Source organism: Podarcis liolepis (genome assembly GCF_965112155.1).
Source record: "Podarcis liolepis genome assembly, chromosome: 2".
Classification (NCBI taxonomy): Eukaryota; Metazoa; Chordata; class Lepidosauria; order Squamata; family Lacertidae; genus Podarcis; species Podarcis liolepis.
This window is the reverse complement of record NC_139555.1, coordinates 65316223-65340781: the sequence shown is the minus strand read 5'-3', so window position 1 is coordinate 65340781 and position 24559 is coordinate 65316223. Positions and strand designations below refer to the sequence as shown.

The 24559-nt window shown below is 41.4% G+C and overlaps 1 protein-coding gene across 4 annotated transcripts in view; it reads right to left on the bottom strand.

Annotated features, from left to right (window-relative positions):
* LARP1 (La ribonucleoprotein 1, translational regulator) overlaps positions 1-24559 on the bottom strand; it is a 65461-nt gene that overhangs the window by 32936 nt on the left and 7966 nt on the right. The window lies entirely within an intron of this gene.

Below are 24559 nucleotides of genomic sequence, written 5' to 3'. Positions count from 1 at the left end.
GTCTTCAGAAATACATCCTTATACAGGGAGCATACAGTTTTGTTTTGTTCATCCAACGGGGGGGGGGGGGGGGAGGTTGGTAAGAAGCTTACTGTGGCCCAACACTTTTTTGTGGATCAGCAACCAATGCTGAGAAAGATTTTAGGCACAATGATACCAGAGTCTCTCCTGAACTTTGATAGAAGCACAAAATCACCATTGCTGTAAGAATCCTAGTATGCAACATGTGCTAATGAAGGGATAGTGTATAGACTGCCAACATTATCCACAATATGCATCTCATGGACAGAAGGCAATTTTTTAAGTGAAAAAAGGAACTCACTTCCAGGCTTTCCAAAAGCAGGGTGTCAGCTAAAAGATCTGAATTAGCATAGATACTTAACGCTACTAAAAATTACATTGTTGAGCAGAAATGCTTCTATTATTGTATGCATGAAATGAGACCATAGCTGAGGAACATCACTCCTGTGTTTCTTAGTGATTGGCTATGGCCCTGGAACTGGAAGCAGGGAAGGCAAATTTGAGAAGGGCATGCAAGTGGGGAGGCTGGCACTGGCTTTTTGTTCAGTATCCTGATACCCTTCAAAGCACTCAAATTAAAGCCAGCTCTATTGCTATTCAGCACATCCAACCATAAAGGGGGTATTTTTGCCGGGGTGTCTGTGTAGGGTGATTAAAATGTCCACATAGCAGATTTCAGCAACCTCTACCCCCATGTACACATGGGCTAGTCCCACCAATTTTAACCTGCAACAAATAAACTAAATCAGAAAAGACCAGTGCATGAAAAATAAATTGCTATTTTGACTTTGTACCATACAAAAGTCTCTGGTTACAGATCAGGAACAGCTATATGCAGTACTGCTGCTGGGAGAATCTAGTGTAGAGGGAGAAAGAATGCTAAAACCCACAGCTGAACAATACCTTCACTGGAGCAATAAAAGTACTGCCCAACTATGGATTTTGGAGGGTTTGTTTCTTACAGACCAACACTGCTACCGTTGCTCATTTTTTCACTGCAGTGTTACTGTTCATTTAAAAGTTGTTTACAACATAGGACTTGACACTCTAGTAATTCTCATGGCTTGGTTTTATACAAATTCAGCATATATAGCTTTTCCTTCCACAACATGTTTATGTGGATTTTCATAGGCAGCTAGGAAAGTGCTACTCTACACATGAAGAAACAGTTATACTAATTAAAGTTCATTAACATTTCCACTGTCAATACTGTCTTCCTGCCACGTGCGCCTGTTTCTAAACTATGTGAGTATCTCTGAGGATTAAAGTACAGAACAAATCAATCCACCTCATGGATTACAGAAAAGGAGTTCATGATTGAAGGAAAATCTGCTTTCTGATCCCAAAGAACTCAGAACCCCGAGAGCTAACAAAGGAGCAACCCCCAATTAACATGCCACAAAGTGACCTACAGGAACAGCTAATTTCCCTTAACAATGAAAAGGCTAACAGTCCCTGTTCAAAACAAGAGAAAAAACAGAAGGCACTCAGAACTAGCCACAGCCATTCGGCCAAACTATTTTACAAAAATGGAACGGGACACTGCCACACGAGACTCTGGATGATCCTAAATGATATAGTAACTTGCAGGGAGTTATTCACAACAAGCTGAGGCAGCAAAAATTCAGACTTTGCTTGGTGGATAGAAAAACGTTCCAATGGTTGGTTTCCAAGGGTGGCCACTTCCAACAACCACTGCTGAGGATCACTTTCTAGGAAGCGTTAAAAAAATATGGGCAAGTTTTCCTAGTCTGTCAAAACAATGTAGCACTTCTTCCCAAAAGCAGACTGAGCTTATGGGGCAATGACAGGAGCAATCAGCCACTCACCCTCAAAAATCATATGAATTAAACAGTCTTCTGCTAAAGTGCATACAATCTTTAATATCACTTGGCTTAGTGAGGTAAAGGCTGTGATAGTCACAAGAACCTATTGCTCCCTAGAGCTTTCTTTCCCCTTCCATCCATTCTGAACTTCCCCCAAGGGAGGGGAGAGGAAAGCCATAGTTTGAAAACCACTGGGCTAAACGTAAAACTACAACAACCTACAACGGTAGAAAAAGACTGCCATTCACCCCTCTCTGAACAGGTTTGAATTTGAAAAGAACCCAAGTAAATAAGAAAGTCAAGGAACTTCTACCACATCAAAAGCTTAGCAACTTTTAATTAAGACTTACTTTTTAATTTAGGGAATGATATTGCATTCACCAATTTTGTATGGTTATGTAAATGTTGCATGATAACATTAGCAATAAGCAAACTCCAGTGATTAGTACTGTATATGAACAATAGTATACCAACTCCTGTTTGGCATGCAACTCTCTGCTGAGATTCCAGGAACCAAATCCACTTAGTGTGGTAAAAGCCTCCCAGCAACTACTGTCAGGCACCACACTAGGAATTCATGCTGTAGCCCATGGGTAGGCAAACTAAGGCCCAATTGCTTTCTAAATCCAGCCCGCAGACAGTCAGGGAAACAGCATGTTTTTACATGAGTAGAATGTGTGCTTTTATTTAAAATGCATCTCTGGGTTATTTGTGGGGCATAGGAATTTGTTCATTTTTTTCTTCAAAATATAGTCCGCGTCCGCCCCCAAGGTCTGAGGGAAGTGGACCGGCCCCCTGCTGAAAAAGTTGTTGACCCCTGCTCTAGCCAGTGTTTCCCAACCTTGGATTCTCAAGCTGTTTTTTGACTATAATTCCCACCATCCCTGACCACTGGTCTCGCTAACTAGGGATGATGGGAGTTGTAATCCAAAAACAACTGGAGACTCAAGGCTGGGAAACACTCTGCTCTGGAGAAAAGAGCACATTATTGCTGGAGAACTCATAACTTTCATAACCAGTTCATGCACTTGATTTCTGAAGCAGAGAACAATTTGCATGTGTGAATGAGCAATTGCATATACAAGCGTACAGACAGAACTTTTAATATTGTTTTAAATCAGTGTAGATAATCAAATGTTAAGCTATCAAGTGATGCAAATGTCTGTGTGAGCCATTATGTGGGATTCTATTACCTAAAAAGAGTACACAGAGCTGTAACAATTTGTCTCCAGTTACATTCCCTCAGGGGGAGCATGTTTAGGGCCACATGCCAGCAATGAGTAGAGCCAGAATAAATTTGCAATGCTGCAGGTTAACATCCTTTATTTGTGTTCCCATTTCCTCCATTTTTATATCTGGTTCACTCTTCGAACTTTACCTTTTCCAACAGCACAGGGTGGAAATATGCGCACCTGCACCTATCCATTCATTTTGACTCCACCCATTTCCATCCCTGCCCCCCCTCTCTTTCTCTTCATGCTCCATGAATCCTACAGCTCAGTGCAAGCCACAATGCATAAAAGTAAGTGATTCCCAGAGGGGCTGATTGAAGACCAACATTGGACTGCAACAGCTGTATCGTCAAATGAAAGTAGGCCAGGGGCTGGGAAAAACTGGTTCCCCACCACTACCTATATATTATAGTTTATGTTCATTTATATTGTGCTTGTTTATAACAAAGCACCTAAAAACTTAAGGACTTCTTTACTACTGGTCCAATACTTTATCTTTACTACTCTTTACTACTTTTCTACTCGTCCAATAATTTCATGTTTTCATATCCCCACCAAGGAAGAGATGGTTCAGGTCCATCTTTTCCACCGATGCTCTCCTATAGTAGAAGCTTTGTGCAATGGTGGACTCTATTTCATTATATTTATACACCACTTGATTGTAAACAAACACACTGGCACCCAAAATCCAAAGTGGACTTTTTTTTTTTACTATGCTTCTAGTTTCACTTTTAATTTAATTCTCTTTTTTTTTTATAAAATTTTTATTTGGTTTTCTGCTTTTATAAAAACAAAACATACACAAAGAAAAAACAAAAGACAAAAACATGTATAAAATCAGCATATCCCCGTTTCATGACCTTGTTCCCTGACTTCCCCCCACCTCCCCTCGTGCATCCCAGTTTCAAGATTATATCAGCAAATTGGTGTTTCTCCTCTTAATTTAATTTAATTCTCAAAGCATGATGTGCTATTGATGAAATGAGAGATTAGAGCATAAGGCAAAGGAGTAAAATTAGGCAGATGAGTGGAAGCTGTAGCTCCACCCTTAAGCCTCAAGGAAAAACAACTATCATCTGGCAGAAACCATTCCATCAGGCTGCAGCAGAGGAAGAAAAGGGAAGCAACTGAACTCCCACCAATTCTGCTGGAAGACCAATTCTATTCGGTTTCTCCTCTTCCTTCAACTGTTTCTCCCCCAGTTTCTCATTGTAAGAACTACATAACATTATAAAGAACTGATACCTGAGTTTGCTTGCTTTCCTGTTCCCTCTCCATCACTTCCTTCCATTTGTATTGCATATTTTGGACTGTAGGCAAGAGGGGGAAGGAGCTGTTTCACTTTTGACTGATTGTTAAGGCTGCATTACTATAGCTCAGTCGGTTGGGCATGAGACTCAATCTTAAGGTCATGAGTTCGAGTCCCACATTTGGACAAAAAAAAAATACTGCATTGAAGGTGGTTGGACTAGATGACCCTTGTGGTCTCTTTAAACTCTACAATTCTATGATTCTACTATCCCAACGCCACTCCACCCCACTCCTGCTAACAGCAGTGGGGCTTGATGGAGTAGCACAGCCATTTCTATAGCTCTGCTGCTTGCTCACACCAGCTAGGGCAGAAAGGGAGGGGTTAAGAAATGCCCCTTTGTCGCAGCTGCTCCCAAGCTGATGTAGCAAAGAGGCCTGGATTAGGCCCGTTTCGGTGACAGGGCAACAGCAGAGTCTATTCAAGATCCAGCAGATCCTGTGCCAGCTTCTAATCACCCCCTTTGGGGGGTTTCCACTGGGTATTGCTGCAGAATAGCTTGTGACTACTGTCCAGTTGCACTGGAGCCAGGCAAAGCAAAGGTGGATAGATATTTCCACGCCATACAAACCCCTCCAGTATAGCAGATCAATGGTTTGAACTGTTCTGTATATCACAGTTCTTTAAACAAATATAACCTTAAAAAAAAAAAAACTTGTAAAAAGCTGACATAATGGCATCCAGTAAAACACCTTACAGGGTATTGGTATCCTGCAACTGCTGTGTAGTGTATTTTTTTTTGCCATAGCTGTTTGCTTTAGATGTTGTGAAAGCCATATTGATAGCATTCCCAGTGCTAGAATTCTCGTGAATGTAATGTAATGGATTTCCAATTTGCAATGGTTAACAATTGTAAGAAAAGAAAAGAAAAGAAAAGCTTCTCTGCCACCCCATACCAGGATTTGTAGTAACTCCCCATGTAGATGTTTAGTGGTAAATGCAAATCATTCCAATGCAGTGGGCAGCAGGCTCTCCCTTGAGCCATCTTTTTGCCTCTGGCTCCACCTCAGCCAGTATGGTGCACCTGGCTCCAGGTGGTGGATTCTCAGGAATCCACTTAACAGAATAGATTCTGAAAGTCGGAAGCCTGCCCACCTCTATTGTGAATTATTCTAAAGTTCTAACTTGCTATCAAAATAGCTCACAAAAAGCATCTATAGACCTTTTATCACCAGATGGCAGCATACTGTAAATGCACTACCAGCCCTTTCGGTCCTGCACTAACAAGGCAGATCTACTAAAAAAACACCAGTTCCAGAAAGATACAGAGGAGCGCTTATAAAAACAAGTCTGATGTTAGCAGCAAATGCATATTTAGCACACATGCATGAACAGACACACGCACACTTTGCAAGGGAAGGCAAATAATTTACATGCTCAAGGTCATATGCTCAAAGGATTTCACTCCCATTCTAATTCAAAGGGCACCTCCCCACACACACCTTTTTAAAATCAGCTAGGCTAGGTCACTGTGTCTTTTCAAATCAGGCTAGAGACGGAAAGACAGAGAAAGAAATAACAGCTTTTTGACAAATGTACCTCCTCACTTGCAGCATATTAAACTGGAAAACAACAATTCAGTGGGAAATCCAAAGGTTGATTGCCTTTCCAAAAACAGGCAAGTTAATCAATTAGCAGCTATATGCCGTATCAGAACCCTGCATTTGCCACTGTAGTCTAATCTGGAAGCACACACTCAAGGTAAGAGAAGCTGTTAGCATAGGAAAGAGGGAGGAGGGAATGCAAGAGTGGGCTGGTTTTGGTCACTTCCGGAAGAGAGCTGCAACCCAGCTGAATGCCACGTTAGTCCTTCCACCTGTGCCTGTCTATCATGACCATAGGCAGGGACTGTATGACATTTCTTGGGAAAAGCTACATATTTTTCAGCTGTCACAATGCACCTCCATGAACACAAGATGCCGGCTTCTAACAACTATCCTCACCTGGGCAACTTCACAGAGCTATGCTCAAGTTCACCCAATAGCTACAGCAGCTTAACAAGTCAGAAGCAAAAAAGTAATTGAAAGCTATGTGGGTCAGACTTTCTTTATACTCAAAATGAATAGCACCTCTTACAAGCAACGTCTCTCTTAAGCCAAGAAGCTTCACTGTCGAGAAGTTGTACCTCAAAACAGTGTTGCAGTATGGGAGTAACTGCCACACAAGTTATTCAGGGAATGAACACTAGCGAGCATTCAAAGAGGGGGCAGCAGCCTAAAAGCATTGCAACCTTGTCCTGAGAGAGAAAGCAGGTTTTTCCACAGAGCCTTAGCTCTGCCTCCCTGTGCATATACAGTCAGGCCTCTAATGAAAAGCTCGTTAACAGTTAATTATTACCTATTCAGATACATGATCTCAGCACAGCCGAGCAGCCAAGGAAGGAGGAAAATGGTCACATGACCCAAATCTTGTTCTATGAAAGCAGAGTCAACTATATTTAGTGCTATAAATAATGCCTACATTCCCACCCTCAACCCTCCATGACAACCCAAAGAGGCCACCTATCTCTGTTCCACGCCAAAGGAAAGCCAATCCCCTCCCTCTTGTCAGATATCTTTCATCCCCTTCTGCCAAGGTAACTGGCCTGTGCCCAGCTCTGCAGAGAATGGTGCACTCTGCATATGAGTGACAGGCTGCAATCCAGCAATACAGGGTGATCTGTTCTACTTCTTGGCCCATGCAAATGAGAGCAACAAGTTCTGCAGCAGCCACCGTGACAAGGAGAGCAAAAAGCGCAGAGGGGTTTGCAGCAGAATTCCAGAATCTAATTTAAAATGCTTGCAGTTCCCTTCAGAGCCTCAGAGAGCCCTAGTGACCACTCTCCCTTTTGCAATGTAGTAGCAGTGCCTTAGCTGCTTGTCCAAGCACAGATCCTGTAGCAGAGGGACTCAGTTTTGATGCAGGTTCATTTTCTTCAGATAGATAGCATTCCATACCAGACACAATCCTACTTACTGCTGGAAAGTGAAAACTTAATACGCAAAGACAAGCAGTTCCCATTCAGGAAGGGTACCTTAAGACTGTACAAAAATAAAGAACTCAAGCAGAAAAGCATAACTTACATTAGTCACAGACAGATTTTTAAAATCCCATAACAGGGCTGTCCAAAGGTCAGCCATGCCTGGAAAGAAACGGAGATGAAACCCCCGGATGCATTATTACAACGTTCTTTTTGAACAGTTGCCATTAGGGCATTTAAATGAGCAAAACATAGCTCTGAAGCATCCTAAAATGGTTTAGGTGTAAGCAATTAACGACACAAGACACAACTCACTCAAATAACTGAATGATATAAGCAGTGTAGAAACCTATACTGTTCAATAACATATGTTTCTAATTTTAAACACTGGTTAACTGGATTAACAACAAAAAAGTAAAGCAGAAGAAAGCAGCAAAGCCTGAGAAAGTTGCATTCTTTTGGCATGCGAAAGAGATCCTCTGTGCCTGTAGCTCAAGTACTACCTAGTATGTGTCCTAGAACTAAAAAGGAAAATTCTAAATCAATAGCAACAAAACTTAGTTAGTGTAGCAACCAATAAAGTTTTTGGTACAAATATATAATATAAATATACCATGAAATATAAAGCTATTATAATCCAACATGGATAGCTGACAAAACACAACCATCACTGCGAAGTTAACCCTCAAGTGCCAGTATTTTTATATATCCATCTTCCAGCTTTACAGTCCTGCAAAAAGAAATCTGATGTAAGGACATGTTTCAGAGCTTTAGTGGCACCACTTAGAAAGCCCTGTCTCGTATACTTGCCACCTGTCTTCTCACAATAATAGGATAGAAAGCAGGGTCCCTAGCTGAACTTAAAGACTGAGGTGGTTCATTATGCCTGGTTGTTTGGAATCAAAATATGCTTTGAACTTGCTAATTCTGGTTGGCTAACCCCATGATTTGGGGTTTGAGGTCTGTGAGCCTTAGGCTGAAATCTTAAACATCTGAGTAGACCTGCATTGGATTCTACTGTTAAATGTTCCATTAAAGAGTGTCAGAAACCCAGGATAAATGGCCTCTTCTCTTTCTGTTTTTAGATGAGTTTTATCATTTTTTAAATTTCACACAACTTTTAATGTTTCATGGTCTGCAGCTTTCAGATGTCCAATTGCTGTTGCTGCAATTTTTAGTGCCTTGCTTATGTTTTTTATTGTTACATTTTGTGATTTTATTACATAAACTCCTCTCGATAGATTTACACAAAGTAGCCCAATAATACATAAAATAATTTCAAAGCTACTTCTGTGCTTGAATTTTCTATCTACTCTGCATTAAGCTTTATGTTCACTCCACCCTCATCTCTACTTTACACTTACAACAATTCTGTGATGGTACCACAACCAGCTCAAAGATCAGAAAGCATGGTTCATGGCCAGACAGGAGAATCTGAACCTGACTACCCCAGAGCTGGTTCTCTGCAAGCCACATCATGATTTGCAAACCCACCTCAACCCATGGCTTCTAATTCTACTTTGGTAGCCCACACATAATCTTCAGAAACCATGCTAGACGGTAGTTAAGCATTCTCAACTATGGCTGACCATGATGTCCAAACTGACTATAACTATGCATCAGGATGGTTTCTGTGTGCTGATTTTCACAAACATTGCTTTCTTTTTTCAACTTCTAAGAAAACCCAGTTTGGAGATGAGATGCCTTTGAAATGAGGAAACTGTGCAAAAGTCCCGAGTTACTATGTTGTTTTATTTATTATGGTAGAGTAGACCTCCCTTCAATCACATTCCCTATGTAGTATACAAAAAATAGAATTAGAATGTAGCAAGTATTTCTCAAAATGATTAGGCAGTCTTGAGGTCAATCAGTTTAGGAGTATGTAAAGCAAAGCAAAAATAAGAATACATACTACAATTAACAACTGAAAATAGATTTGAAATTTTAGCAGTTTGTTTTTACCAGTTATCCTCCCCCCTCCCTGAAATGATAAACAACACTGTTCAGATGCATTCATCCACAGTAAACCTTCATTTTCTGACAAGCTAGCACAGCCTGCAAATTCAAATGAACAGGAATCCTATTTACTGTACGGACCCCACAGAAAATCTGGAGAATCTGGAGATTAATAGTGGAATCTAAAAATACAAAACTGATAGATTTTGGATTGACTCTGAAGCACCTGATTTAATTCTCTGCTCACGTACAGGTTCACTTAATTGTTCTGGACAATTTCCACTCTTGCCTTCAACACCCAAATAGTAAAACACAGTTCATCAACCACTTTTGTCATCAGACCCAATGACAAAGCCTTCAATGCAGATCCAACCTCCATGCCTCATTGCAATTCTGCCTCAAGCGTACTGAGCAAGAGATCTGACTGCAACGTGGCAGGCATACTGGATGGACTCTTATGCCAGAGGCACCCTCTTCTACTCCTGCGTGCAATAAAGAACTGCTGGCTGTCCCACCGGCTGGCCACCCAGGCTGCAAAAGATGACCTACCAGTTAAATACCAGGTCAATTATAACAAAACTACTATTCATTATTTATTCTTGAAGGAAGGGAACTCTCTCAGCTACACCCACTTGCCGTATTGATGCAGCACCAAAATTGGTCTGGGGCAGGGCAACTTACTATGGTGTACCACGCTACAGACCTAGACTTCTCAACTGCACCGTGGTGTGGAGGGTTTTTCAGTACCTCCCCAGTCACGTTCAGACCACTTCCTGCTGAGTTTAAGCCAGCAGCAACTACTACCCTCTGTAGGGGCAGCAAATCCAGTAGGGCAGTCCAGAAATGAACATAATTCAGGAGTTTCCAAAAAGTCCTCAAGGAGTTTCCTGTTGCCATGTCCAGCACACCAAGCCTTCGTCTCAATTGCTCAGGAAGTTAGCACAATCGTTCCTAAGGGTTCTCTCTCACAGGGCAGAGCCTGGTCCCTGGTTTACCTAGTAATTTAGCTAAGGAAGCAGGCAGCAAGACTACTAGAATGCAGGTGGTAGAAGGCTCACATTGAATATGACTAAACACAGGTAAAGGTTCACTACTGAGCCTACTCTGTGGCCATAACAGCAAGGAAACACTTCTCTGCTAACCATCACATACTTGGGAGTGGTGTCCAACAGAGATATTCCAAGCAGCTCATGGCTTAGTACCACATGAAAGGATTCAAAAAACCTTCAGCGCCTGCTGTAACATGTTTGCTAAACATGTTGTCAAGACAAAATCATTTACCTTCACCTTCATCAGAGTCTAGATGCCACAATTATGGCAGTTCAGTCCGAGGATGTGTCAAAAGCACTGTCTGATGTAGCATTGTGGGATGAATTTCAGTTGATGCAGCTTGAAAATGCAAGACAAGGTGCTTGGGGCTATGTAACCTACTTTTTGTTCACTTGATCTTTACCACTCATGGCTAATTACTAGAGATGGGGAAGATCTCCCAAGCTTTCCTCAGATTAGCATGGAAATTACCAGGGTTTTTAAAGAGAGAAATGGAAGAACTCTGATGAACCTGGACACAGACAGTCTACCCAGTTATCCATACTTTGCTGCAATGTGTTAGGAGGGACCTGAACAGATTTTGCAAGCTGCAGTTAGAATTCTAGCAGCTACGTTTAGAAAAACTGAGATCTCTAATTAGAAATATGATTTTTAAATAATAATAATAATAATAATAATAATAATAATAATAATAATAATAATAATAATAAAAAAGACCTTGCCTGGCTGTTCATCAACTTCCAATATCAAGTCAAAGTGCTCATTTTCCACCAATTGGAGAGGGAGATGGAAAGTAGAGAAAGAACATTTATGGCTGTGTTATAGTGTCTTTGGAATTCCCTCCAATGAAACCCACTTGATTCCTTCTTTATCTTTTAAGTGCCATGCAAAAACTTTATTTGCCCAGGATTTATAAAATATATATCTGGTATTTTAAGCTCCCTATTCCTATAATTGACAGTACTTGACACTATTTGATGGTTTTAATATTGCTTTATATTTATTGTATCTTAATGCACAGTAATACCATTAGCCACCCTGGGAACCATTGATGGTAATATGAAAATCTTTTTTAAAAAATGTATCGAACCTGTGCTTTATATCACTTATCAAGGACAGTATACAAATAGCTAATATTTAATGATATGGTTTGAGGCCAGCTCCAAGCCTGTTTAGCATCTGGACTGGTGACCAGAGAGCAGCAAAACAGCTACAATCTCCTCTCTAGGAGCCCATACAATCATGTTAACTGGGTCGTTCATTATACAAATTATTATAATTACATGTCAATTTATGATAGCACCTCATGCATCAGATGAAGCAGACTTTACTCTATGGAAGCTTATCCCTCAACAAATTTGTTAGTTTTTAAGTCTGTTTTATTTGATGCCGCAGACTAAAACAGCAATCTTTCTGGCCATTATTTTTGTAAGGCTTGCAGTGTTTTATCTGCAACAAACAATGAACTATGAAAAGGAGCTTAATGCAAGTTTTCAAAACAGCCCATTATACAGATAGAGGGAGAACCTTGCACATTTTTGCTGAGTCAGCCTACATTGCTAATCGTGGTTTAAAACTATGTGGCACATTATAGCGTTTGGCTTGTCTCTCTCCATACACCAGCTGCAGCTTTAGGAGCTATCTATGAGCCCAAACCATAATAAAAGCTCAGTTTTGTTTGTTTACAAGAGAGTAAAGATTTCTAACAGCATTTATGTCCAGGCAAAAGTAACTGAATTTAGTTATAGCTCAAATAAACATTTCTTTATCTCCACTTTGAAAAAGCTAACATCTTTTGAAATGTATTTTAAAGCAGGGTTGGAGAACCTGCAGCCCTTCAAATGTTGCTGGATTGATACTTGAATCAGCCCCAACCAGCATGACCAATGATCGGGGATTGTGGGAGATGTAGTCCAACAACATGTGGAAGACCATTGGTTTCTCCACCTGTTTTAAGAAACCATCCACACCCCTTCTCCTTTTAAGAAACTTTAATGACCATACTGTGTCATCAGCATCAGCAACCTATTCCTCAAATTCACTAACATTTGAGATGGATACTATTCAACCAGGCTAAACACAAAAAACTGCATTAGAGCAGTTTGTCAGTGAGGCAGCTTTAATGTTACCAAGATAACAAACATGAAATAAACTCTTAAATTTTGCAAAGACAGACAAAAGAAATTCTCAGAACTGCTGCTTGCTTTCTGGCTCATGCAAGCAGCTGCAATCTCAAAAGGGACAATTAAGCAAGGACGACCAGCAGGGTCTAGAGTTGTTGCCCAGCCAGAGATAATCCCAATCCTTACTCCTGCAAAGCCAAAGGATATCCAGCGAGCAACATCCCCATAATGCATTCCCATGCCACTGGAAAAAAATATCCACACGATCAGACCGATCATGTGGATCTTTTCCACCTGACCAGCTCTCTGCCACGAGAAAGATTAGCAAGCAGGTGAGCAAAATCCATGTGGTCAGCTTGCAATAGCTATGCACACTATGACTGGACGATAACTGGTTTTCAATATAGTGATATATCACCAGCTAAACGTAACAATATTATCAGTATATCAAGATATCTGAAATAAAGAAGGAACCATGCAGAGCTGAACAGGACAATGTCCTAGCAACTGTTACTACTTAAGGGTCTAAAACTGGTATTATCAATTACCTCATGGTCACTTTCATCAGCAGGCAAGCCAAAAGGCATCCAAATGAGACTTTTGGTTTTGGACTTGCCTACCAAATTGTAGTATTCAGGACAATCCAGAGTATGGTGATGAGTCATAGTATATAAAAATAATCTGGGACTGCCAGACTGCCAGCAGCCTGGCGGTGGCAGAATCCACATAGTCACTGCCACAAGTCCTCGCAGGCCGCCACCATTACTTTTTGCTACTTTTTGCTGCCGCCACAAGGCCTTACTGGCCGCCACCTCCTGTTGCAGTAAAGTCTTGCAGGGTGCAGTTAGTGCCATCACTCCCTCGCAGGCTGCCACCAGTACTGCTGTCATTTCCCATTGTTGCTGTGAGGCCTTGCAGGTTGCTGCCATTAGTGTCACCACTTTTTGTCGCCACCACTAGGCCTCGCAGGCCGCTGCTACTGCCCCCACCTCCTGCCACTCCTGCAAGGCCTCGCAGGCCGCTGCTGCTACTGCTGTCACTCTCTATCGCTGCCACTGTTTGTGCCACCACCGCAAAGCCTCACAGGCTGTCACCACTTCTGTCACCAGCTCCTGTCACCATCACAAGTACTCACTGGCCACCATTGATTGTGCCACCAGCACAAGGCCTTACAGGTTGTTGCCACTTCTGCCGATACGTATCACGGTCAGGGTGAGCTGTTTCTGCCACTGCTGCGTCTGCCTCCTAGTAGGCCTGGTGGCAGTCCCAGATTATTTGTATTCACTATGACATTGCGATGTTTAGCTGGTGAGCTATCGCAGTGTTGAAAACCAGATATCACCTAGTCTTTACAAATGTTGTGATTTGCAATATATTGCCAGCTCAAATAATATAAAATTATCACGATGTGAACAATTATATTGATATACTGCCCAGCCCTAATGCACACTTTTATTCCAGAGATAATGGCTCCGACACGGGGGGGGGGGGGATTAGACTTTGCATTAAGGGTACACAAGTATTCCAAGTTGACCTTCAAGGATGTGTACAAATAAAGCCACAAAAAACAGAGGTTAAGGCAAAGGCTTTCACAACTCTGCAATCAAAGATCCTTTTAACTACAGATGCCTGGAATTTAACCCACGGCTTTCTGTACATGGTGCACATGTGCTACACAACCAAGTTCTACACTCTTGAAGGCCACAGCTTTTATTCTGCAGAAAGCATGCAGGTATTTTAATATAAAAGTGAACATGTATGTGTATGCACACCATACCTAGGATTTATTGAAGAGACAGAAACCACTTTTGGAAAAGGATTAAGCAACATGTTCAGGGTGACAAAAACACAGTCTAAATACATTTAAACTTCTGCTCTTGGTAATATGTGGCTACACAAGTAGCATTTGTGAAGGGTAATAAAACCTTTGAAAGCCTGCCTTAGGAAGTTCAAAAGAATATGGGCGAGGTTGACATACAGCCAGAGGTCCTTTGGCAACAGAGCACAGAGAGCCCAAGCTTATCAGCACCTTTAAGCAAACATCAACTTCAAATGTCAGCCCACAGAATATCCCTGTTGTGTTTTTTTTTTCCTTTCTTGAACAGAATATTCCAACCAGGACCTAGCACTTTTTAAATGACAGCCACCTATTTTAAAACATTATCTGCAAAGTAGTTCTGTTAGGGGAGTTCTTACACTTGAACACTGAAAAGTGTGACCTCAATCATCCAGTTAAGCCAGTCGGCACCAGAGATCAATCTCCAGGAACTTTGATGACATCCCTTTTATAGTTACACTGATTTTGGAATCTGCTGCCAAAGCACCTGCTTCATTTTACTTGAAGGGATGGCTGGTCCTGCCTAGGAAAAACGTGTAAGGTGATGGGAAAATACAGATGCTGGCAAACATAGCCAATATATTTTGTTTGTCTGTCTGTTTTTTAAAAAGTCAACAAAAGACACACAATAGTAACATTCAACAGGCCTCAAGTCACTGCTTGAAGGACACACCTTCTCTAGCTGAGCCCCTGCAAGTTTAAGATTATAAATTTACTATGCCGGTTACCAGCAACTAACACACTCCTTCTAAACAAGATAGCACTTTCTTTGGGCTGCATCCACTATAACTGGAACAGAAGCAGATGGGAGATTGTTAAGAACTGCTCCTGCGAAAGCATATGTAAAAAATCAAAACGAGCCCATTTCAGGAAAATAAAGAACCTCCATCACTTTTGTTTTAGTTGCCTCAAATGCAGCAACCTGATTGCCTCAAGTTTCTTAAGAGGCTCGCAAAGCAAGACACTGTCAGGACAATGGAAAACGTGGGAGCTTTGGCTTTGCACCTCTCTTTACACCAACAGTGAGTCACATCACTGATCTCCATATTATTCAATCTCCAACACTAGGAAAATATGACTGCTATTGAAAGTCATTTTGTTAACTCAGGAACATAAAATACATTATGCATACTTTGATTTACTATTGAATGGTCATGTCTGGTGTATTAAAAATAGTTTACTCAGACAATAATTATAAACTGATTTCATTATTTCAAGTTTTTCTTACAGATGGAGCTAAAAGCCACTGAACTCTAAAGGAACCAAGCAACTCTTTGATTTTGCCATTTTATGAGAAGTAGGAAAAAACAAGAAAAGCAGAAATCATGCGTATTATAGTACAACAAGTTATTATTTATTCTGAAAATTAGTCCACCAGTGTTGAGCACACATCAAGCGCTCATTTCCACAAAAAGAGCAGAGAAAAGAAGATGAGGCGAGGGGAAAAAAAATAACATCCTTCAAGGGTAGCCCCATAAAGCATTATGTAGTGGTAGTCTAGACATAAGGTGCTATTTAGATCCTAGCTTTCATATCTCAGTTTCTAACACTGCTCTCTGCCTTTTTTGATTCATTTGCAATAGCCTGGTACACAGTATTAGAAACTGGGATAGGAATGTTAGGAGCCATGTGGCTCCTGGAACCTGGGTTGTGGGCTCCAAAACAAAATGTCTAGGTGCCTTTTGAGGAGGAGGGTGGAAACCAGGCAGCCTTGCAGGAAAAAAATTAATCTACCGGGCGAATCAGATGGTCTGCAGGGTAGCGCGGCAGCAAAAGACACATCTCGCGCTACCCTGTGCCAAACACCTGATTCACCCGGCAGCACAGCAGCAGAAAAAAAATACTTGCTGCCAAGTGAATCAGGTGGTACGCAGGATAGCATGGCTGCAAAAGATGCATCTTTTGCTGCTGCGCTGCCGGGCAAATCAGGCGTTTGGCGGCATAGCGTGGTAGCAAAAGACGTGCCTCTTTTGCTGCTGCTGTGCCTGGCAGACCAGCTGACTGCAACCAGGCAGGGGGAGATGATAGGCACCAAGGATGGCATCCGGACATCTCCATCCAGTTGCAAAATGCCGGTTGGCAGTCACAAATTGTGACTGGTGCCCAGCGAATTTCAAACACAGCTGGTGCAATATCAATTTTAAACATATACAGATCAAAAGATGGCTCACAATCTCTTCTTATTTTGTGTTAGGCAATACAGTGCATTAAAATTCAGTTTATAATCAAGTGATATGACATTAACGCATGATGCAATTCAAGTATAGGCTTGTGCAATTTGTTTTAAAACAGCAGTGCTGCTAGCTCATTTTAACACACACACACACAGAGAGAGAGAGAAGGTTGAGAGGTTAAGCTATGGTAGCTATTATGTACAAACATTGATTTGAGTAAATTTACCTGCAAGCAAACATTTAAAAACACAATGAAACAGTAAACCATAAAGATGCTACAGTTTTAACCTGACCCAACCTGCAACAAAAGCCAAACTGCTGAACTTGGCTCTAAGATTTGAAAATAAATATGAAAAGATTTATTCCAACAATTACTACTGCGATAAAACATATACACCAGTCTTGCATTTAACCACTCATCTGGATGCCACTGGCGACCAGAGAGAGAACGTGGAATCTTATCTCCACACCCCAGTGTGTAGTCTGGCAAAGGAGGAGCAGAGCAATCTGTCCATCTTTCACAAGTCCACTTGGCTTCCGCCCAGGCCACAAAGGAAGAGAAGCAGAAGCACAACACTCAAGATATGGAGGAATGGAGCAATCCACCAGCCAACTGTGCTTCTAAGCTGGACATAGAGGAAGCAAAGCCCCTTCTTGCATGTCCAATTTGAAATCAAGCGGACAGGTAGCAATCCATGCCTCCTCCACCAACCTGCTGCATTTCCAGACCAGCCTGGGGAGAGGGGGAATTCACCAGCCTGATTTTTGGGGGAATTCCCCATTTGAGGTAAAACAGACAAATAAAAAGAAAATGCAGGCTAGTAACTTTTGGGAACTTACTAAGAAGGCTAACATATATACAGGTGTATATTACAAAAAGAAAAGGTCACAGCTGCTTTTTCTCTCAGCGACTTATCTGTACCTGGAGAGAACGGGACATTCCCTATCGTAGCCCCCACCCTCCTGATAACTGTGCAAATTGGATAAGTAGCAAAATCCTTGCCTGATCCACAAGACCAAGTGCCCCACTGTCAGTGTGGAGAAAGTACTAGGTGGATTAAGAATGAACAAGAGAAAAGTAATGCCCATTTATCAGTCCAGTGAAGCAGCTGGTGACCCAGCTCCTGTGCTCTGCCTTTTAATCACCAGGAAGCCTTAAGTGATACTGTTAGACACACAGAGCCATGGGGAGGGAGATACAATGAGCCAGATATACTGCTTCACTGCCCTTCCGCCAGCAAATGAAGGAAACCTGTCACCTGTAGGCACTACAGGATATACGGAGGCCAACAGACTTGACACTCAGTTTAAGCTAAGCCTTTCAATGGCCATTCCAGTTAGAAAGAAGGCACTGCAATCAAACAAGAAAATATATTTTTCGTTTGCACAACACCTGTGACTAACTATAGGGAGAACTTTCAATATTGTACAAATCAGTTATCTGTAAAGAAGAGGCAGCATTTTTGTACTGCAGCAGTCCTATTGAATTTTCTCATTATGTAGCTATGCGTCACATAAAAGTACCACTGGGAGGACAAACTGGGACAAGATAGATTATGCTAAGGATAGCCTACAGCACCTGAGCACCCTCCAGTTTTGATGCTGGTCACACATGGAGTGTTTGCAGTACTTTATTGTCCCAATAATGGTTCTGCCAGATGTTTTCCCCTCATATAACAAATATTGAAAGAGAATTCCATGTCATCAATGACTGGGCCAGATGTTTCCCCCTCTCAACCTAACTTACTACTTCACAACTGTTTGGCTAAAGACAGCATTAAAACTTCTTCCAGTCAGTATCATTTTTAATCACGTGCTTTTTTAATGCTTCTTCCAAAAGTATGTAGAACTTCTCTCTAAAACATACAAAGATACTTCTCAGGAGTTCTACCTACTACTAGAAGGGCTGAATTATTAATATTCTCCAAGAGTGTGCCATTACTGTGACCACAAAAGTTATCTTCTGAATGGTAATTTAGAGCAACCTTTTAATTTGGTCATGTGCAGCAAGTAAAAGTGACCTCCAGCCCCCATACTCCTCTCACTCCCCACCAAAAAAATATGGGAGGCAGGAGTACATACACACAAACCACAGATCTTGAGATAAAACAGAGGAACATTCCAACTGCCTCTGTATCTAACTGCACTCATACTCTCTCTCCTGGCAGGCACAAAGGGAAACAGTACCCACTGTGCTCATGGATATGACTTTTTTTATCCCATCCCAGCTGGCCTTGACTATTGCAGGTGCCAGCTTCCAACAGGCTAAGTGGGAACAGGGTAAGCAATCACACCTGCAATACTTATTTTCAATGCTCTTTTTGAATAGCATTCTAGAATAGCAGCTCCTTCAAATTAAGGGCAAGAGTATTTTAATTGCTTCCTTAAGAGGCTCGTTTTTGTGCTGTTTTCCTACTGGTATCACAGTCATTGGGTAAATTAGGTGGCAAGATTATTGCTTCCTCAAGAAATTAAAAAAATAAGGGAATTTTATAGCTGAGCTGCTCTAATATTCAAATTTTAAAAAAGATGCTTAAGTGTATTTTAGAGCACAGTATACAGAACTCTTTTATACAGGAAACAGTTTGATAACAATACAGTGGTACCTAGGGTTACAGACGCTTCGGGTTACAGACTCTGCTAACCCAGAAATAGTACCTCGGGTTAAGACCTTTGCTTCAGGATGAGAACAGAAATTGTGCGGTAGCAGTGAAGCGGCAGTGGGAGGTCCCATTAACTAAAGTGGTACCTCAGGTTAAGAACAGTTTCAGGTTAAAAACGGACCTCCAGAACGAAGTAAGTTCTTAACCCGAGGTACCACTGTAGTCATTTCAAGTCATGATATTTGCAAACAAAACCCTGCTTAATATTCTATAGAAGTGTAAGATGCACAGATTTGACAGAAATCTCTTTGTAATTGCAGAATCACTATAAAGAGTATAATACAAACCTGGCAGCATGTACATTCTGACGAATGTGCTGGTACCACAAAAAGAGGCAAAAGTTAAACTATGATACACAAAAGCTTGGATTTCAAATAACTTTTCATTGGGCAGATTCTTCATTTCTGCTGAGTTCATTGTGAGTGAACAATCAATCAAAAGAAGCAGTTTTCCATGGCCAATTACAGCTCAGTGGCAGAACATCTGCTATCCATGCAGAAGGTCCCAGGATTAGTCCCTATTAACTTTGGCTAGGGGGCTGGGGAAAACTCCCTCTCTAAAACCCTGGAGAGCCACTGCCAAATTAAGGTAGATGGACCAGTGATCTGACTCTGTAAGGCAGCTTCCTATGTTTCCCATTTTTGTCAGACCACCATAAATTCTAGACAAATAGTATTCAATAAGCAGTAAGACACCACTGCTGCATTTTTCCAAGTGAAAAAAATGGTTATGGTGCCACCATTAAACTACAGTAGTAGCACCACAGCAACATTTGACAGTTTAGGGCAGTGCATTATCAGTTACAATAACCGGGTCAGAGGAGTTATAAAAGTTCCACATCTTGTCTCAACATGGAACTAATGGGAGAAGCTGTCTAGAAACTGAGTAAGCTGTCACCAGTATGCAGACATCCAACTCTATTTCCCCCTATTTCAGCCAGATATGGTGGTGTTAATGATTGCTTGAAATCACTAATGCACTTGATAAGGGTACATGGACTCAATCTTTACAAGATGGATAGTTATCATGAGTGAGCCTTGGGGGAGGGGAATGTGACTTTGCTATGCTAGAAGGACTTTAGAGTTTTCAAGTGATAGTGGGGGGTTTGATTATGGTCCAACACTAACCAACCTGACTTAGCATCTCTACAGCCCAGGACCTCCTTCACACTTCGGTCTACCCTACAAAGCTAGTACAGCCTACACAGTCTAAAAGGTTTTAATTCCACCCAATCAATGACATTTTCTTCCTTCACAGATTTAGGACTGCAAGAACTGACAGCTTTGCTCTCTGAATAATGAGAATGTCCATGCTACCATACCAGCTCAGCAATGTCCAGACACTTTATCACAAGCATGACATACTGTAGATGCTTAGAAAGCCCCACGGATACATTTGTTGAACACATACAAAGTATCAGTCCTATAATGCTACAAGAACTCACTCTAGTATAAAGCGCCCTCTCCTCACATCCTGCAGAGAGCAGACTAAGTTGTCATATGCCAGGCATAGGAAAACTCAGCCCTCCAGATGTTTTGGGACTACAACTCCCATCATCCCTAGCTAACAGGACCAGTGGTCAGAGATGATGGGAATTGTAGTCTCAAAACATCTGGAGGGCAGAGTTTGCCTATGCCTGCCATATGTACTGGGCACTCCAATGGATTTCCACAGGAAGCAGCCATTCTGCTAAACACCTTCTCACACAGACTACACCACAAATATTAGTAAGACTGGGGCTATTTTGCAGCAAGATGTCGGCCCTTGTTCCTCTTCAGAAGTTGTGACATTCATAGACAAGGAAGTCCCACACCTAGCAAAAGATTATCTTGCTCTTTCACCAGCAAATATTTCCAAAGAGACAAACCTTCACCTGTGACAGAAACTGCAAGTGAAGCTCTGTTATGCCATTTGATGTGGACCTTGTTCTTAAAAGGAGAATGACAGGTTTAGCCTTACTAGACTGCCTTAAGACACTGAATGAACGAAATGTGGGCCCATTCTTTACCTAGACTATCTCATTAACCCTTCCTTACAGCTCTGCAAGTCCATCCAGTAAATTCATAACTGAGGAAATTTTGGGGGACATTCTTGGCTCTTACTACGCACTAACAAGGGATTCTGTGCACAAATTCAAGGAGAGAGCAGTCTCTATGAGATAGAGTAAAAGTCAAAGGTGGGGGTTTTTTTGCACACAACTCTTTCTATCCTCCTAAGCAAGCAAGAGGCATTATCATAGATAAGAACGGCTAAAGCACTCAAGGTGAAAGTTGGGGGCTGGAGAAAACCCTGCATTTCAAATACCAAAAGTTCCTCCACCCCTGCCATATACACCATGTGCTCATGGGGCCCTTACGTAACTAATGAGGAACTTGAAATGCTCAGGATCGGTGTCAGAAATTAGCCAGGTGCATTTTGCAACTGGCACAGGTCCAACTGTGATCACGTGGAGATCTCTGGGTACCAGGTTGCCGACTGACATCTCCATCTGTCTGGCCCCTCCAGTTTTTTCAAGCAAGTAAGCAGAAGAGCTTATTTATTGCATTTACCGTATAGGCCACCTCTTCCTCCAAGGAGTACATGGTTCACCCCCATGAGGTAGGTTAAGAGGCTGTGACTGGCCCAAGGTCACCAGTGCACTTCATGACTGAGTGGGGATTTGAACTCTGATCTCCCGTGTCTTTGACACTCTAACCACTACATTACACTGGCTTCCTAGGGTACTTCTGCTATGGGGCTGCTATATAAATTAAGTAGGTAAAGAAATATAGGATAAGCAAAATGTCACTTAGAGAAGGATCTGAAATATTTTCCTTGAAGGTTGAATCCGCTTTAGGCTGGATTGTTTTATTTGATGTTTTAATGTGTTGTAACCCACTTTGGTATTTGTTCTTTAAAATACAAAGCGGTACAAAAATGAATTAATAATAATAAACTTCAATGCGAAAAAGGCACCTAGACATTCTATTGTGGCAACCATAACGCAAGTTTAAGGTGCCATTTGAGAATTAGCTTATATATTTGAGTCTCTAGCACCGAGTATGAGAGCCATTTGTTTTAGGTACAAGTCACATATAAAGTAAGCAACATTTATTCAGAGAACTTTATATGCAAGTGAACTAACTATCAAAACTAAAGTCTGAAGTAACTTGATTAAATATGAGTGCTTCACTGACACTACTGAATACACAGAAAATAAGACAAAAATGCCTGCTATGGCTACAAGATGAATGACTCTTGCCCATTTAGAGTGCCAAACACTATTTCAAAAAGCAAAGTGTAAGAAAGGTCAACTGCAGCTCAACTTCCAGGATGTTGCTCAAAACAATTAGTTTAAACTGTTAACAGATTAACACTGAATAGCTATGCAACTGCACCCTCTTTACCATTATTGTCCTCCAATCACTCTTCCATACTATCAAATTCTCACCAAAGATACTGCCCATATAGCTTAAAAACACCAGCTAGCCCTATGGATGCAAGAACAGGCCTCCTGGATTTTAAGACATGCAGTTCTAACAACCACCCACACAAGATCACCCTATTAAAACAGACTGCACACACTAGATTGGACAACTGGCAGCTGCTTTGGGAAACCATCCTTCTTTGTTGAAAATATTTTAAATGTAGCCAATTGCCATGTAAACTCACTAGCATATGTGGAGTCCCACACAAAGGGAACTATGACTGACACAACTAAATCCCCCAAATGATTCAAAGTTGAGTCCCCTCTTCCTGGTGAAAAATCCTATGCCTCCCTCCATGCACTTCAAAATATATTCCTATGCAAATAAACCAGTAATTCCACAATGCTAAGCTGATCAATTCATTCAACAGTGAAATTCACAGCTCCCAGGTCCTATCAGCTATTGTCTCTGCTCGGACCAGAGAAACTGCTGGTTAAACAACTGCACTGCAGGGCCACAATATGAAGCCGTTTTTCACTATTAATCCCTTCACTACTCAATAAAATGTGGGTCTCTATCATGTGCATGAAGCCAATCACCAGGATTTCAGTTATTTCCCTGTTTTTAAAAGGTACATTATACCAGGATTCCTAAGCCAGTGATTTAATTATTGAATTATTTATGTACCTTCAAATACAAAACTGAGGAAGCCACAGCAAGCCAGAAAAATCAAAATTATGACCAAATTAACAAGCAAGCTTCCCTTAACTATAATGTATAATATGCATGACAGTACACAACACAACTGGCCTGCTCTCCCCATCATAAGACTTCTCTATAAAACAAAGAAAACCATACAAGTAGCCCAAGAGACCAGAAGGAGCAATCTTGTGCCAAGACAAAATACAGTGGTACCTTCGGTTATGAACGGGATCCGTTCCAGAGGCCCGGCTATATCCCAAAAATTCCGTAACCGGAGGACCGCTTCTGTGCATGTGCATGGCGCCACAGAGCACTTCTGCGCATATGAAAGCGGCAAACCCACTTCTGGGTTTGCAACGGCCGTAACCTGAAGATTCCGTAACCTGGAGGTTATGCAACACGAGGTACAACTGTATTGACTAGGAGCATTCAGAGTAGGGAGATGTGTTGAAGTCAATTCTGCAAGGTCTCAGTCAGGTCTTCTACAAACTCACTATAAAATTTCTATGATTCCTATGTCACTTTTAGTCGGCAAGACACATAAAATTATCTTCACCTCACATGCTTCCTCAAAATGTCACACCTTAATATTGTTGTCCTGCTGACTAGAACCGAGGCAGAGATATTTATTAGCATGTACATAAATCCAACTTGCATAGCACATGCTACGGCTTCATGAGTCACCAACTCCACTAATCCTGCCAAAGGCCAATCAGAAAACACAGGGGTGAGTGGGAATGTAAAATCCAATTTACTGGCCTATCCTGCTGCTTCAAAGATATGGTGAAGTGAAAAGCTGATCCACAGCAACTGAAATTTCAACTTAAGTGTTTTTAAGTAAACAACTATGGGAGATCTCCAACCAATGTATCCCATCAGTGCTAAGGAACTTCTCTCCTCCCCCTGCATGATCCCCAAATCTGTTCTAGGGGTTCTCCTAACCCTTAAAGGAAATTTGAGGAGGGTGTGGGAAGAGGAGGGGGAATTTCCATTGAGCAAATGTAAATGCATGTGCTGACAGCATGTGTCAGTTGGATACACCCTATTTCAGCGATCACCCTACATCAGCAAAATGGAGATCTTGGCCTATCTTACAGGTGTTACAAGAATTACTAAAAAGGGGCATATGATACACTTTTATTTAGCCTCAAGTGCCATATAACTATTAATAAAATTCTCAACTTAAAATGCGAGAGACTGAATCTTGAGTCTCATACAGGTGCAGGTAATGAAGAATTCCTATTCTTACAGAGGACAATTACTGTCTTTATGTCACATTCACCTAGTGGAATATCTACTT